Raw genomic sequence first — 14,752 nt, 5'->3', positions numbered from 1 at the left:
AATTTGATGTTTGCCTTTGGTCACTTTTCAGAGTTCTGAAATGGCTGTTCATGAAAATTTTGTCCAGTTTTATAGTTGTTTCTTAATGAAAGGATTTGTAAACCTCATCACCACACTATAGCCACTGGTTAGGTATTTTGAACTGCTAAATTTATATCAACTTATGTATATATTTATATATTTTTCAACCATTTTCCAATCAATAGGAAATACCTGTTGGTCAAAACAATTTGATTGTATAAAGGCTTGAAAAGTTTGGTTACTCTCTGCAATCCACCTATCACAAAACTCATCAGACTAAATTGAAAATTGCCTATTTAATTATTCTTAACATTCACTAAACTGTAAGCTCCACTGGGTAGGACCTAGGTCCTTTTTGCTCCTCTGCTATATTCCTAGGGCCTAGCACCGTCTGAAACTTTATGAGGGTCTTAGACTTATTTATAAATATTTGATAAGTGGATGATTAAATTTCCCCTACCATGTTCCTCCTCTTATGTAGGTAAGACTGTGTTGAGGTAATAGTCAAGAGTCTAGGAAATGTAGAAGGCATTTTAACTGGAAATCTACCTCTAAATAATTAGCCACCAGGGAGTCTTCTTTGTTTAGGAAAGCATTGCCTTGCTTTCAAAATAAATGAGCATTTTTAGCCATTAGTATTTTATTTGGTGAACCTTCAAGTTGCTTTTGAAAACACTGAGTATGTAGTTATAGTTTTAGGAAGGTGGTGTGATGGACTAAAAAAACCAGGGCTTCAAACTGGTTCTGCCTGGTTCAGTCATGGCAGAAGAAGAGTCACCAGAGCAGATACAAATAATTCTAAAGTTATGGTGAACTGGGAAGATAGCCAGAACAGGAAAAGTTAGTTGTCAAAGCCCTACTAGAAACAATCTCCCTCTCAGGGAACAAGTTCGGTGTACACGTTACATAGCAACCAAATCTCTTGCCCTTGAGTTTTGAGCACAGTCTTAAGCAGCACTGCCCCACTCAAAGACAGTGGTGTCCCACTAAAACTGGCAGCTGACCAAGCTACTTTGAATGTGTGTCGCTCTGCCTGTAATCCAGTCTCACGTATCAGGCTCCTGAAGGGGCTCACTACGCTTCTTCTGAATCTCACATTCTAGAGCTTCTTTCCCAATCTGGGTCCCATGCCAAATCTGCCACATTGTAAAACTTTGGGTCTATTCCTCTTTCACTTCATGGCCATGACTGAACTGGTTCAAACCTGTTTGAAGCCCTGGGAAAAGCAGGGGTGAAGATTTTGATCCTGTCTTTCTCACTAACTGGTTGAATATCATCCTCTCCAGGCCTTTGTTTTCTCATTTTAAATTCAGAAAATTGAACTATTTTATTGCCTTTCAAACCTGGCTAAACAGGAGAATCACTTATGAATATCATCTTGTCCAGCCCTATTGAGTTAGATCCCAGGGCTGGGGTGCGGTAATCTGTATTTTTAAAAAGCACCAAAGGTGAGTTTTTTGTAGTCAGCAGGCACTGACAAATGGATAGTGTGTTTGAGAGTCTCTGAACTAGATGATCTCAAAGTCTCCTTTAATTGGTAAACTTATTCTTTTCAGTACGTTTCAACAAAAGAGAATCTCTTTTTGCACTACACACTTAGGTTCACCCCGCACATCTGTGTGGGGAGGGCAATTCTTTGGAGGTGTAGCTTATCAGGCAAAAGAAAAGACAGCTTCCAGCACTTTTTTTTTTTTTTTTGTATTCATACAAAACTTAGGTTATGTGTGCCCTCCAGGGTGAAGAACATAATGAGAAATGGGAATTGGGTTAAGAAAATGTTCATTGCTTTTTTTGGCTGACTGATAGCTGATATAGGCAGAGTACTGCTAATTATCTAACATGCAAGGCTGGCAATGTGTTTTGATCACTTCATCCTTTCTGAGCCTATAAGTGAGTGTCTGCTACTTTCCCCCCTTCCCCAGCCTGAGTTTATCTTAAAATAATTTGAGAGAAACTTTGCATGCAAAAAGGGTGCTTGGGTACTTCAAACAGGACCCTTCTTAATCAGTTCCATGGTCTGTTTTCCTGGGAATGGAATAAAATAAACTTTGAGGAAAAGTATGGAATATAGCTGCCTAGATCAAGTAAATGTTCCTGACACAAATACAGGCATTTGATTCCTCTTTGTTAGAAATAAAGACCCATCTCAGCCCCTAGGACGGAAGCTTGGATGGAAGCGATGGTCTCAAGATGCTAATGTTCTCTGCGTTGCTAGAAGAGAATGCTTCCTCTAGATGCCAAAGGCCAATATTTGCTGAATTAGGCTCTCACCAAGCAAGCCTAGTGCATGGCAGAATGGTGGCTCCTAAAGTACCGGAGATGTGCTCTGTTCTCTTAGAAAAGCCATAGGCTGTGTTTTGCTATTCAAGGATCTTCAGTGAACTTGGTGCTATTGTTTGGCAGGTAGCAATTCCATTTTGAAGGCAGGGAAATAGTAAATAATTTTAATACAAAATTTCCTAAATCTCTGATTCTCAGTCTCCTTGAAACTATAAAATACAGTGTTTGACATAAATATCTGATAGTAGTAGGTATTTTGATTGAATTATAATATGCACCCCAGCAGGAATATAATGTGGACATTAAAAATAATAGGCATGAAGAGTGAAACTGTGCATAAAATGTTTATGACTTTAAATAATAAAGATTGGATTCAAGATAGGGTGGAAAATATTGAAAATACATAAAAATAGACATAGGAGAATTATTAGACAGAAACATGTAGAATAATAATAACTGCGTTACAATGGTGATATTAAGGCTCATTTTTTCTCAAACTTTCTGTGAGGTGGTTTAAAAAATTGAAATATCACTGTGGTTTAAAAAATGAAGATATCATTACGGCTAATTAGAAACAAATGCTAATTGAATGGAGATAATCTATTTGTCTGAATGGCCGTCTATACCTCCTTTTATTCCTTTTGCCCACACACTTCTTCAAAGTGTAACAGGGAGAGGGCCAGTGCTAGTGATATAGAGTGAAGAGATTTAGAGGTTTGAGTTGACTGCAGTCAGCGTGAGTCTGACTGTCTCAAGCTGAGGTGATTTAAGGGTGGAGGAGTACTGACTACACTTAGACTATTGTACTAAGTTGGTGGTCATCTACTTTACAAAGGATATTGACCAATTGTGTTGAGAAGAAGGAACCCTGAAATGTGAATGTTGAAAATGTTGCTACCCCTGCTCCCTCAGTGCCACACTTAATGGTTACCTAAACCTGTTCTACTTGAGTCTAATCTCCATTGCCACTACCTAGTCTGCTTTAAAACCCTTCAGAAACTCCCCAGTTTTTATGTCAGCCACCGCTATAGTCAACTCCAACACTATGTTCCAGCCAAATGAAATTCCATGGCACTTTCCATCTCTTATGTCTTTTCATGTTGTTCTCTCTGTCTGGTAGTCTGCCCTTTCCTCCATAAGTTTTTGCTCCTCTTACCTTATTTAGATTAGGAGTCACCTATTCTGCAGCGTTTACCACAAAAATTCCATACGGTAATTTGCTTTCTCCTCTACTCTTCCATCATATTCTTTTCATACCACTATTACACAAATAATCACGCTATATCATCAGGAGTACTTAAAACACTAAATTCCTCTCACCCCACACATTCAACTCATCCAAGAGAGGCTCCCTGTCTTATTAATAATCCTCGTATTCCCAGCACCTGGATCAGTTTTTTGAATGAAAAAATATTCCTTTATCTGTTACTATGTGAGTGAGTGAATGAATAATAAATTGTCAGCAATCATTCAGGGGCACTTCTGGGATGGTGAAATAAAGAACTCCATAAATCTGCTCCTCCATAAAAGTAAGGACAGCAGTCATAAAAACTGCCAAAATCAACTTTTTCAGAACTATGGAAACTAACTAAAGGCTTGCAAATATTGGAAGGGTATTTATTTTTAAAAGATGGCTGAATTTTGATAGGAACAATGAACCTTGTGACATTTTAACTTGCCCTACTCCCATTCTCCCTAGCTCCACAGTAGTCTCAAAAATCAGCATTCTCACAACTATGGAAGCTGTGGAAACCAGCAGTCTAGAAACTCTGCCTGGGTGGTAAACAGGTAAGCAGGTAATTACTATGAAGTGTGATCATTAGATTGAGAAATACAGAGTGTTTTGAGAGCAAATAAAAAGAATACAGCTTAGAGTGGAGTGGAGAGAGGATGTCAGGGAAGGCTGCCAGAAAGAATGTGTTCTAAACTCAGTACTAGAGATTGAGAAGCAGTTATCCAGGTGAAGAGGTGGAAGAACAGAAAAGGAAGGAGGAAGGAAGAAGGGTTCAAACCAAGAGGATAACATGTGAAAAGCCCAGAGAGAGGGCAGAAGAGAGAGAGAGAGAAAGAGAGACAGAGAGATTGAGAGAGAAAGAGAACCGTGCATTTGAAAAACTGAAAATACTCATATTCAGTATGGCCAGAGCACAAAGTGACAGGGGTAAGAGAAGTGATGCTTGAGAGGAAAACAACGGCTCGGCTCCAGAAAGGCCAGGTGAATCTTGTTAAGGCATTTTACCTTCATTCTGAAGACATAGAAAGTCATTGGATTAGGAGTAAATAATTTAATCAGATGTCTGGGTGTTAGAAAGGTCTTATGTGATAAGAGGAGGGCAGGGGCAGAATAACCAGTAAGCAAGGTATGCACAGGGTTACTTTTCCTTACTTTCTAATCTGTAGTGCACAGTTTCACCTGTTCTTCCATTATGCGTTACAGATTAGCAAGTAAGCACAAGTAAAACAGTGTGTACCCTGCTTTTTGGGTAATCCATCCCTGGAGGAGGGTTACTGAAAAAAAGAGAAGACTAAAGGCCAACATGATAATCATGTAGAGGAAGTCCAGTGATCTGCCCCTAATGGGAATGGTTGGCCTTAGGAACAAATGAGTTCCATGTATCTAGAGTTAAATAAATAATAGGTGGATCAGCATTCATCTGGAGACTGAATTTGTCAGGTTAGGACATAAAAGATCCTTCTAACTGCTTAAATCTTGTGATTTATAATTTTTCTATTATCATTCTTAAAGAATGAAATAAAAAGACGATTAGAATGAAAGAACATTAACTTTGTTTTGAAAACTATTTGGGACTTTTGGACTCTCCCTTCAGATAACAGAAAATTAGTTTATCTATTCAATAAATGCTTACTGAGCACCTTTTATGTCCGACTCTGTGCTTAGTGCTGGATATACAGTGTGGACAGAATAGACAGGTCACTGACTTCTTGGAGATTTTGTTCCAAAGGAGAAGACAGACTTTAAACAAATAAATGCTCAAATAAATAGGCAATTATAAATGTTGACACGTGGTGAAGGAATACAATAGGGTGCTCTACAAATGAATAATGGAAATTAATACCAGATGGAAGAGTTGGGGAAGGTCTCTCTGAGAAATGATACCTACACCACGTTCTGAATGACAAGTAAGAGTTCCTGAAGTAAAGGAAGGCAGATGATAAGAGAGAAGACTAAATTAGCAGAGCAGAGTAAGTCCTGAATAGGGGAGAGCTGGGCATGGTATGGAAATGAATGAAGGTCAGTGTGGCTGCACTGTGAGGAGGGTATGGAGGCACACGGTGAAGTCTTGTGAAGACATAGTCAGGGACCTCCTCATGCAAGACTTTATTGGTCATAATTAAGACTTTTGTTTTTTTATTCAAAGTACATTGGGTAATCAATGAAGTGTTTGAAGTGGGGAAATAATAAATGATTTGACTTTTCTTTTAAAAAGACCTCTCTTGCTGCTGTGTAACCAGGGGTTGGAGAAGGGAGAGTGGGATTAGAGAGATCAGTGACCAAGTTACTAAGGTAGTTAAAACACATTTTAGAGGACTTGGTGATGGGCTGGAACCCTGGTGGCAGGGTCGTTAAGAGCTTGGCTACTGACCAAAAGGTCAGTGGTTCAAATCCACCAGCTGCTCCTTGGAAACTCTGTGGGGCAATTCTATTCTGCCCTATTAAGTCACAATTAACTCAATGGCAACAGATTTTTTTTTTTTTTTTCCTTTAGTGATGAGCTTAAATTACAGGTAAGAGAAAAGCAGATGTCAAAGGTGGTTCGGGATTTCTAACTTGAGAAACAGGCTAGATTGGAAAAGGAGACAATTGGGGAAGTCCAATGTTTGTAATCACTGCTCCAATACATTCCAAAGGAGCTCATCATTTTTTCAAATATAAAAGACCAGTCCAGTAAATCTCTTATTTCTATGGATTGATGTCATTGTTGTTGTTAGGTGCCTTCAAGTTGGTTCTGACTCACAGCGACCCTATGTACAACAGAACAAAACACTGTCTGGTCCTGCACCATCCTCACAATTGTTGCTATGTTTGAGCCCATCGTTGCAGCCACTGTGTCCATCCATCTCGTTGAGGGTCTTCCTTTTTTTTGCTGACCCACTACTTTACCAAGCATGATGTCCTTCTCCAGGTCCTGGTCCCTCCTGATAAAATGTCCTAAGTATGTGAGATAAAGTCTTGCCATCCTTGCTTCTAAGGAGCCTTCTGGCTGCATTTTTTCCCAGACAAATTTGTTTTTTTTTCTGGCAGTCTATGGTATATTCAATATTCTTTGCCAATACCATAATTCAAAGGCATCAATTCTTTTTTGATCTTCCTTATGCATTGTCCATCTTTCACATGCATAAGAGGTCATTGAAATTACCATGGCTTGGGTCAGGTGCACCTTAGTCCTCAAAGTGAGGTCTTTGCTTTTTAACATTTTAGGGAGGTCTTTTGCAGCCTATTTACCCAATGCAATATGTCATTTTATTTCTTGACTGTTGCTTCCATGGGCGTTGATTGCACATCCAAGTAAAATGAAATGTTTGACAACTTCAGTATTTTCTCAGTTTGTCATGATGTTGCTTATTGGTCCAGTTGTGAGGATTTTTTTTTTCTTCATGTTGAGGTGTAATCCATACTGAAGGCTGTAGTCTTTGATCTTTATCAGTGCTTCAAGTCCTCTTCACTATCAGCAAGCAAGGTTGTGTCATCTGCATATCTCAGGTTTTTAACGAGTCTTCCTCCAATCATGATGATATATCTTTCTTCATATAGCTCAGCTTCTTGGATTATTTGCTCACCATACAGATTGAATAAGTATGGTGAAAGAATACAACCTTGATACACATTTTCCTGATTTTGAACCTGATTGAAGGACTGCCTCTTGATCTATGTACAGGTTCCACATGAGCACAATTAAGTATCCTGGGATTCCCCTTCTCCACAATGTTATCCAAATTTGTCATGATCCACACAGTTGAATGCCTTTGCATAGTCAATAAAACACAGGTAAACATCTTCCTGATATTCTTTGCTTTCGGCCAAGATCCATCTGATATCAGTAATGATATCCCACATTCCACAACCTTTTCTAAATCCAGCTTGAATTTCTGGCAGTTTCCTCTACTGCTGCAACTGTTTTTGAATTATCTTCAGCAAAATTTTACTAACATGTGGTATTGATGACACTGTTTAATAATTTCTGCATTCTGTTGGATCACCTTTCTTTGGAATGGGCACAAATATGGTTTGCTTCTACTTGGTTAACCAGATAGCTGTCTTAAATTTCTTGGCATAGATAAGTGAGCACTTCCAGTGTTGTATCCATTTGTTGAAACATCTCAATTGGTATTCTGTCAATTCCTGAAGCCTTGTTTTTGCCAATACCTTCAATGCAACTTATACTTCTTCCTTCAATACCACTGATTTTTGATCATATGCTATCTCCTGAAATGGTTGAACATCAATCAATTCTTTTTGGTACAGTGACTCTGTGTATTCCTTCCATCTGCTTTTGATGCTTCCTGAATCATTTAGTACTTTCTCTGTAGAATTCTTCAGTATTACAACACAAAGTTTGATACTAGGGGGTATTTGTAAGTTCTACTTTATATTCTGTGAACCTCATATTTACAGAGATTAGGCAGCATCATCATACGCATCAAGAAACCCCACATCCCTCATCATATAGCATTGCCCATGCTTGCATGTTTTCTTTGAGTTATGAGAGGTCAATAAAGAACACCTTATTAAAGCAGAAGCATTTGACTTGGTTCATGAACTTTGGCAAAATGGGGTATTGGGTATTGGGTCATCCAGGCTATTCAGCAGCTATCTTTTTTTTTTTTTTAATTGTGCTTTAAGTGAAAGTTTACAAATCAAGTCAGTCTCTCATATAAAAATTTATATACACCTTGCTATATATACTCCTAATTGCTCTCCCCCTAATGAGACAGCACATTCCTTCCCTCCACTCTCTCTTTTCATGTCCATTCACCCAGCTTCTGGCCCCCTCTGCCATCTCATCTCCCCTCCAGACAGGAGGTGCCAACATAGTCTCATGTGTCTACTTGATCCAAGAAGCTCATTCTTCACTGGTATCATTTTCTATCCCATAGTCCAGTCCAATCCCTGTCTGAAGAGTTGGCTTTGGGAAAGTTTCCTGTCTTAGGCTTACAGAAAGTCTGGGGACCATGACCACAGGGGTGCTTCTAGTCTCAGTCAGACCATTAAGTCTTGTCTTTTTAAGAGAATTTGGGGTCTGCATCCCACTGCTGTCCATCAGGGGTTGTAGCCAGGCACCATCTAGTTCTTCTGGTCTCAGGATGATGTAGCCTCTGGTTTATGTGGCCTTTTCTGTCTCTTGGGTTCATAATTACCTTGTGTCTTTGGTGCTCTTCATTCTCCTTTGCTCCATGTGGGTTGAAATCAATTGATGCATCTTAGATGGCTGCTTGCTAATGTTTAATCCCCAGATGCCACTCTCCAAAGCAGGTTGCAGAATGTTTTCTTAATAGATTTTATTATGCCATTTGACTTAGATGTCCCCTGAAACCATGGTCTCCAAACCCCTGCCCCTGTTACACTGGACTTTGAAGGGCTCATTTTGTTCAGGAAACTTCTTTGCTTCTGGTTTAGTCCAGTTGTCAGCAGCTATCTTGCTAAGAGGAGAATACTTAAATAAGCCCTTATTGAGCATTTATGGGGAGTTCAAAAAAATGAAGTGAGAGATGTCTCAAACCTAGTGGGGCAATTGCCTAATAGTCTGGGGATTTCAGTCCATGTCCAGCTGAACATTCGTGGTTATGAGTGCAGATTGTCCAATGGCTGCTGACTCAGGACAGGAGGGTATGACAGATCTGCTTGCCTTAAGCTTGTCAGCTAATTCTAATGCCCACTGTGCCATATGCTTTTCTTAATTTCACAGAAGTTTCTTTATATTCAAAGTTATTAAGCTCATTTATAGTGTTGTACAACCTTTCATCTGTTTGAAAAACCAAAGGCATTGGCACGCAATGTAAATTATGCCTACTGGCTCTTGGTTGGGGCTGGGCCTCAAACACAATTTGCTTTGCAATGAGAATGGGTTTAGTTGTTGCAAGACCAAAATATAGTGGACTACATATGCATTATTATGTTTCTCCTCTGGCTAACAGACACTGATCTAATCCATATTCTAATCCATTGTGTTTATTCATGAAACAACAAAAATGCTGACTCCAAGGACTAAGATATAAACAATTCTGGATGGTGAGCCTGGGATCACAACTTCTACTAGGGCGATGTATCACCAGCTAAGAAGGCATCCAGGGAATAGGAATTTGGAGAAGTGTATTCTAATTTTGAATATTACAACAAAGAAGCTTGAGCTTTGAAAAGAATATCTGACAATTAGCTCGTAAAATGTATGACACTTGGTCTTAACATTGTGTCTTGTCCCTAGTCAGCCTTCAAGGAATATTTATTGAATAAATGGTTGAATGAATAAATATGTCTCCATGGATTTCAATCTATGTTCTGCCATCTACCTAAGGTTAATAAAGCAATATGGCAGGTTTCTCAAATGAAATTGATTTTATAGTTTATCAGAAACCTAATGTGAATCTTATTATTTTGCCATTTAAACCTAGGTTGCTTTAGGTTAGAAATGTCTACTAATACTGAAGAAAGAGAAGTATGTAACGATCACATTCCCTACACAAAACGCTAGGGATTTCATTTATAGCTTAACCCACACCCATGGAAATCCAGCTAGGTTCAATTTCTGTGGTCCAGTGAATACGATTATTATTCAAATTTACACACCAACCACAAGTGCCAAAGATGAAGAAACTGAACTTTTTTTTTTTTTTTTTACCAAGTTCCGCAGTCTGAAACTGATCAAAAATGCAATCAGGATGAAGAGCCAAAGTACAATGTTGAGAATATCCCACATGAATTTAGAGACCATCTCAAGAATAAATTTGCAACATTGAACACTAATGACCAAAGACCAGATGAGCTGTGAAATGACATCAAGGACAGCATATGTGAAGAAAACAAAAGGCCATTAAACAGGAAAGAAAAAAAGACCAAAATGGATGTCAGAAGAGACTCTGAAACTTGTTCTTGAATGTAGAGTAGCTAAAGCAAATGGAAGAAATGATGACGTGAAATAGCAGAACAGAAGATTTCAAAGGGCAGCTAGAGAAGCCAAAGTAAAGTACTATAATGAAATGTGCAAAGACCTCGAGTTACAAGACCAAAAGGGAAGAACACACTAGTCATTTCTTAAGCTCAAAGAACTGAAGAAAACATTCAATATTGCAATATTGAAGGATTGTATGGGTAAAATATTGAATGACACAGGAAGCATCAAAAGAAGATGGAGGGAATACACAGAGTCACTGTACCAAAAAGAACTGGTAGATGTTTAACCATTTCAGGAGGTAGCATATGATCAAGAATCAATGGTCATGAAGGAAGAAGTCCAAACTGCATGGGAGGCATTGGCAAAAAACAAGGTTACAGGACTTGATGGAATACCAGTTGAGACATTTCAACAAATGGATGCAACACTGGAAGTGCTCACTTGTCTATGCCAAGAAATTTGGAAAGAAAGCTACCTGGCCAACTGACTGGAGGAGATCTATATTTGTGCCTGTTCTAAAGAAAGGTGATACAACAGAATGTGGAAATTATCAAACAGATATCATTAATATCACATGCATGCAAAATTTCGCTGAAGATGGTTAAAAACTGGTTGCAGCAGTACCTCAACAGGGAACTGCCAGAAATTTAAGCCAGATTCAGAAGAGGATGCGGAAGGAGGGATATCATTACCGGCGTCAGATTGATCTTGGCTGAAAGCAGAGAATACCAGAAAAATGTTTACCTGTGTTTTATTGGCGAGGCAAAGGCATTTGACTGTGTGGATCATAACAAATTATGGATAACATTGTGAAGAATGGGAATTCCAAAATACTTAACTGCACTTGTGGAACGTGTGCATAGACCTAAAAGCAGTCATTTGAACAGAACGAGAGGTTACTGCATGGTTTAAAATCAGGAAAGGTGGCCGTCAGGGTCCTATATTTTCACCATACTCATTCAATCTGTATGCCAAACAAATAATCCGAGAAGCCAGGCTATATGAAGAAGACAGTATCACGATTATGGAAGACTCATTAGCAGCCTTTGATATGCAGATGACGCACCTTGCTTGCTGAAAGTGAAGAGGACTTGAAGCACTTACTGATGAACATCAAACACTACAGCCTTCAGTAGGAATTACACCTCAACATAAAGAAAACAAAAATCCTCACAACTAGAACAATAAATGACATCATGATAAATGGAGAAAATATTGACAAATGATTTCATTTTCTATCCACTCCTCCCTCATTAGATTCTAATGACCAGGCCGTTATATAAAAATCAGCACTATGCAAAAATTGGCATTATGCAAAAATGTTTAATGACCACATCAGAGTACAAAATGGAGGATGACTACATCATTATATAACTGCCAAACTGCATCATAACTTTGAAAGCACTGAGAACATGCCCAGCCAAGGTGATGCATAACCTTAACTATCACATCCAGCTTTACTTGTGCCTCACACCTCGACATTCGTTGCTGTCAGATGTATGTCATTAAAGTCTAAAATAGTTGGATAGTAGATTTTTTACTATTGTGGTAATGCAAAACGTTGGATAGCAAGATAGTCAATAAGGATAAGTGAGGAGTAGGTGTACTTGGATCCACAATCAATACCCATGGAAGCAGCAGTCAATAAACCAATGTATTTCACTGGGCAAATCTGCAAAAGACCACTTTAAAGTGTTAAAAAGCAAAGATGTCACTTTGAGGACTAAGGTGTGCCTGATCCAAGATATGATATTTTCAATCACCTCACATGTGTGTAAAAGCTGGACAATGAATAAGGAAGACAAAAGAAGAATCGAAGCCTTTGAACTATGGTGTTGGCGAAGAATGTTGACAGAACAAACAAATCTGCCTTGGAAGAACTACAGTCAGAATGTTCCTTAGAAGCAAGGGTGGCGAGACTTCATCTCATGTACTTTGAACATGTTCTCAGGAGGGACCAGTACCTGGAGAAGGACATCATGCTTGGTAGAGGATCAGCGAAAAAGGGGAAGACTCTCAAGGAGATGGACTGACATGATGTCTGCAATAATGGGCTCAAACATAGCAGTGATTACGACGATGGCACAGGACCAGGCGATGTTTCATTCTGTTGTACATAGCATTGTTATGTGTTGGAACCGGCTCAATGGCCCCTAATAACAACAATCTCTAACATACAATGAAAAATTTAATACTGAAGAATGTACAGTTTTTGATATGGGCATAAGAAGTAACTGAGAGTAATAAAAAAAGCAAAAATAAGCAAAGCAAACGAGCATGGAAAAAGCTGAGATGATACACAAACATCTTAGAAAAAAGCATATACTGACCACTGCTGCTGGGGAAACCCTTCCTTTTTTTCCTCTAGCTACAAGGGAATTTGGGGAGTCCCTGGGAGGCTCGGTGATTAAGAACTCGTCACTAACTGAGAAGTTGAAGGCTCATACTCACCCGGAGATGCCTGGAAGAAAGGCCCAAAGATCTGCTCCCAAAAGGTCACAGCTTAAAAACCCTAATGAGTGCAGTTCTTTTCTGAAACGCATGGGGTCGCCATGAGCCAGAATAGATTTGGTAACTACTGGTCTCTGGTGGTGGTAAGGAAATTTGATGAGAAAAGAATTGAAAGCTGTTACTTAAATACTTTTAACAACAGTAAAAGCAAAGAAACAATGGTCAGCACAGTCCAGAAGTAGGTAACACTCTTCCCTAGTCTTCCATCTCACCTTGGATTACTGCTTGCTGATCTTTTACTTCCCTATTCTTTCTGCTCCTTGCTCTGTTTCTTTTTACAATTCTCGTTGTCTCTATTTGCCACTCTCTTCTTTTGTTACCTAAGAGTCATCTTCTCCTTCCTTCAATTGTCTTGGAAATAAAAATGCATATAAAGCCTTTGCAAAGTGTTTTTTCTTTTTTTCCTTCTGACCGTTCTCATTGAAAAACACTTTATCTTATTTGTGGCCACATCTAATCTAGGTTATTTTAGATTCCAAAGTAGTGGTGCAACCATCCCTCTGAGGGTCCTGTAGCCATCCAGCTCATGGTGGTTGATTATATTCCTGGATGAGTGAGAATACTGCTTGAAAAATCAGGTTTTCTTTGTTGTGCCATTTAATGTTAAGTGTTCCTGATGGATAGATGTTTAGAACCTGTTTCTGACTCTTGCTTAGATTCTGATGCTGTTGTCTCAACTGTTTGCAGAAGCTCTGGGTTGTATTTCTGGACTCCAGGTCTCTTTTTTTAACGCTGACTTTCTATACTTGTCTGTTACTTCAAGCACTGGCTGTCCATTTGGCCTTCGGATATATTGCTGATTCCCAGAAGCACAAACAGAATTGAGAGGCACATGATATAATGGAAAAAACAAAACAAAACAGCATTGGACTCCAGTTAAAAGACCTGGTGTTCGTATACTATCTTTCCGTTTATTAATTTTATGGTATTGGAAAGTTACTTAACTTCTTTAACACTTAGATTTCTCAACTCCAAAACAGTACCTGTAATAACTACTGGATTCCTTTTTGTTTTTTTTGGAGGGATCACCTAGTTTCTGATTTCATACAAAAAAGCTTACTTTCTCCCACTATAATTATTTTTCTTTCCCAAGAGTCAGATTACTGTCTGTCAGATTCTAGGACAATGGTTGGGCCATATTTACATATGTGTGGGGTCACTTTTAACAGGTGACATACGTGCATGTGGCTCTCTCGCTGCTTTTCCTCAGCTCCTGCACTCTCCTGGCTCTCGTAGCCAGGAGTCCTGCAGTCTGGCAACCTGTCCTCCTATGTACGTTGTATAATATGCCCATCCATTGGCTTGGTAAGTGGTTGGTATTTGGTTGGAAGATGAAGCCTTTGGTCCCTCCTTTGACTTGACCCAAGTAATAAACTCTGTTTTAACATGAAATCTGTATTGGACTACTGAGCACTAGGTCAGCTAATACTAGTGTGATATTTTGTTTCACATTGTTTTTAGGTTTTTGGTGTATGGCTTCCTCTAGGACCTCAACCTTCCCTGTTAAAGTCTTGCATGCCATCATTAATTCTGACTCATAACAACCCCATGTGACAGAGCAGAACTGCCCCATGGGGCTTTCTAGGCTGTGATCTTTATGGAACAGATTGCCAGGTCTTTCTCCTGCAGAACTCTTGGGTGGATTTGAACCACTAACTCTTTGGTTAGTAGCCAAGCCCTTAACCATTGCACTACCAGGGCTCCTTCTTAAAGTCTTAGAGAAAACTATATATATAGGAAATAAACAAGAATAAGTTTCTAACCTAAAACAGTGCTAAAGACTCAAACCTCACCTTGATCCTTAATACCTT

Source organism: Elephas maximus, chromosome 6, assembly GCF_024166365.1.
Source record: "Elephas maximus indicus isolate mEleMax1 chromosome 6, mEleMax1 primary haplotype, whole genome shotgun sequence".
Classification (NCBI taxonomy): domain Eukaryota; kingdom Metazoa; phylum Chordata; class Mammalia; order Proboscidea; family Elephantidae; genus Elephas; species Elephas maximus.
The sequence above is the reverse complement of the archived record's forward strand: the minus strand, read 5'-3'. Positions refer to the sequence as shown.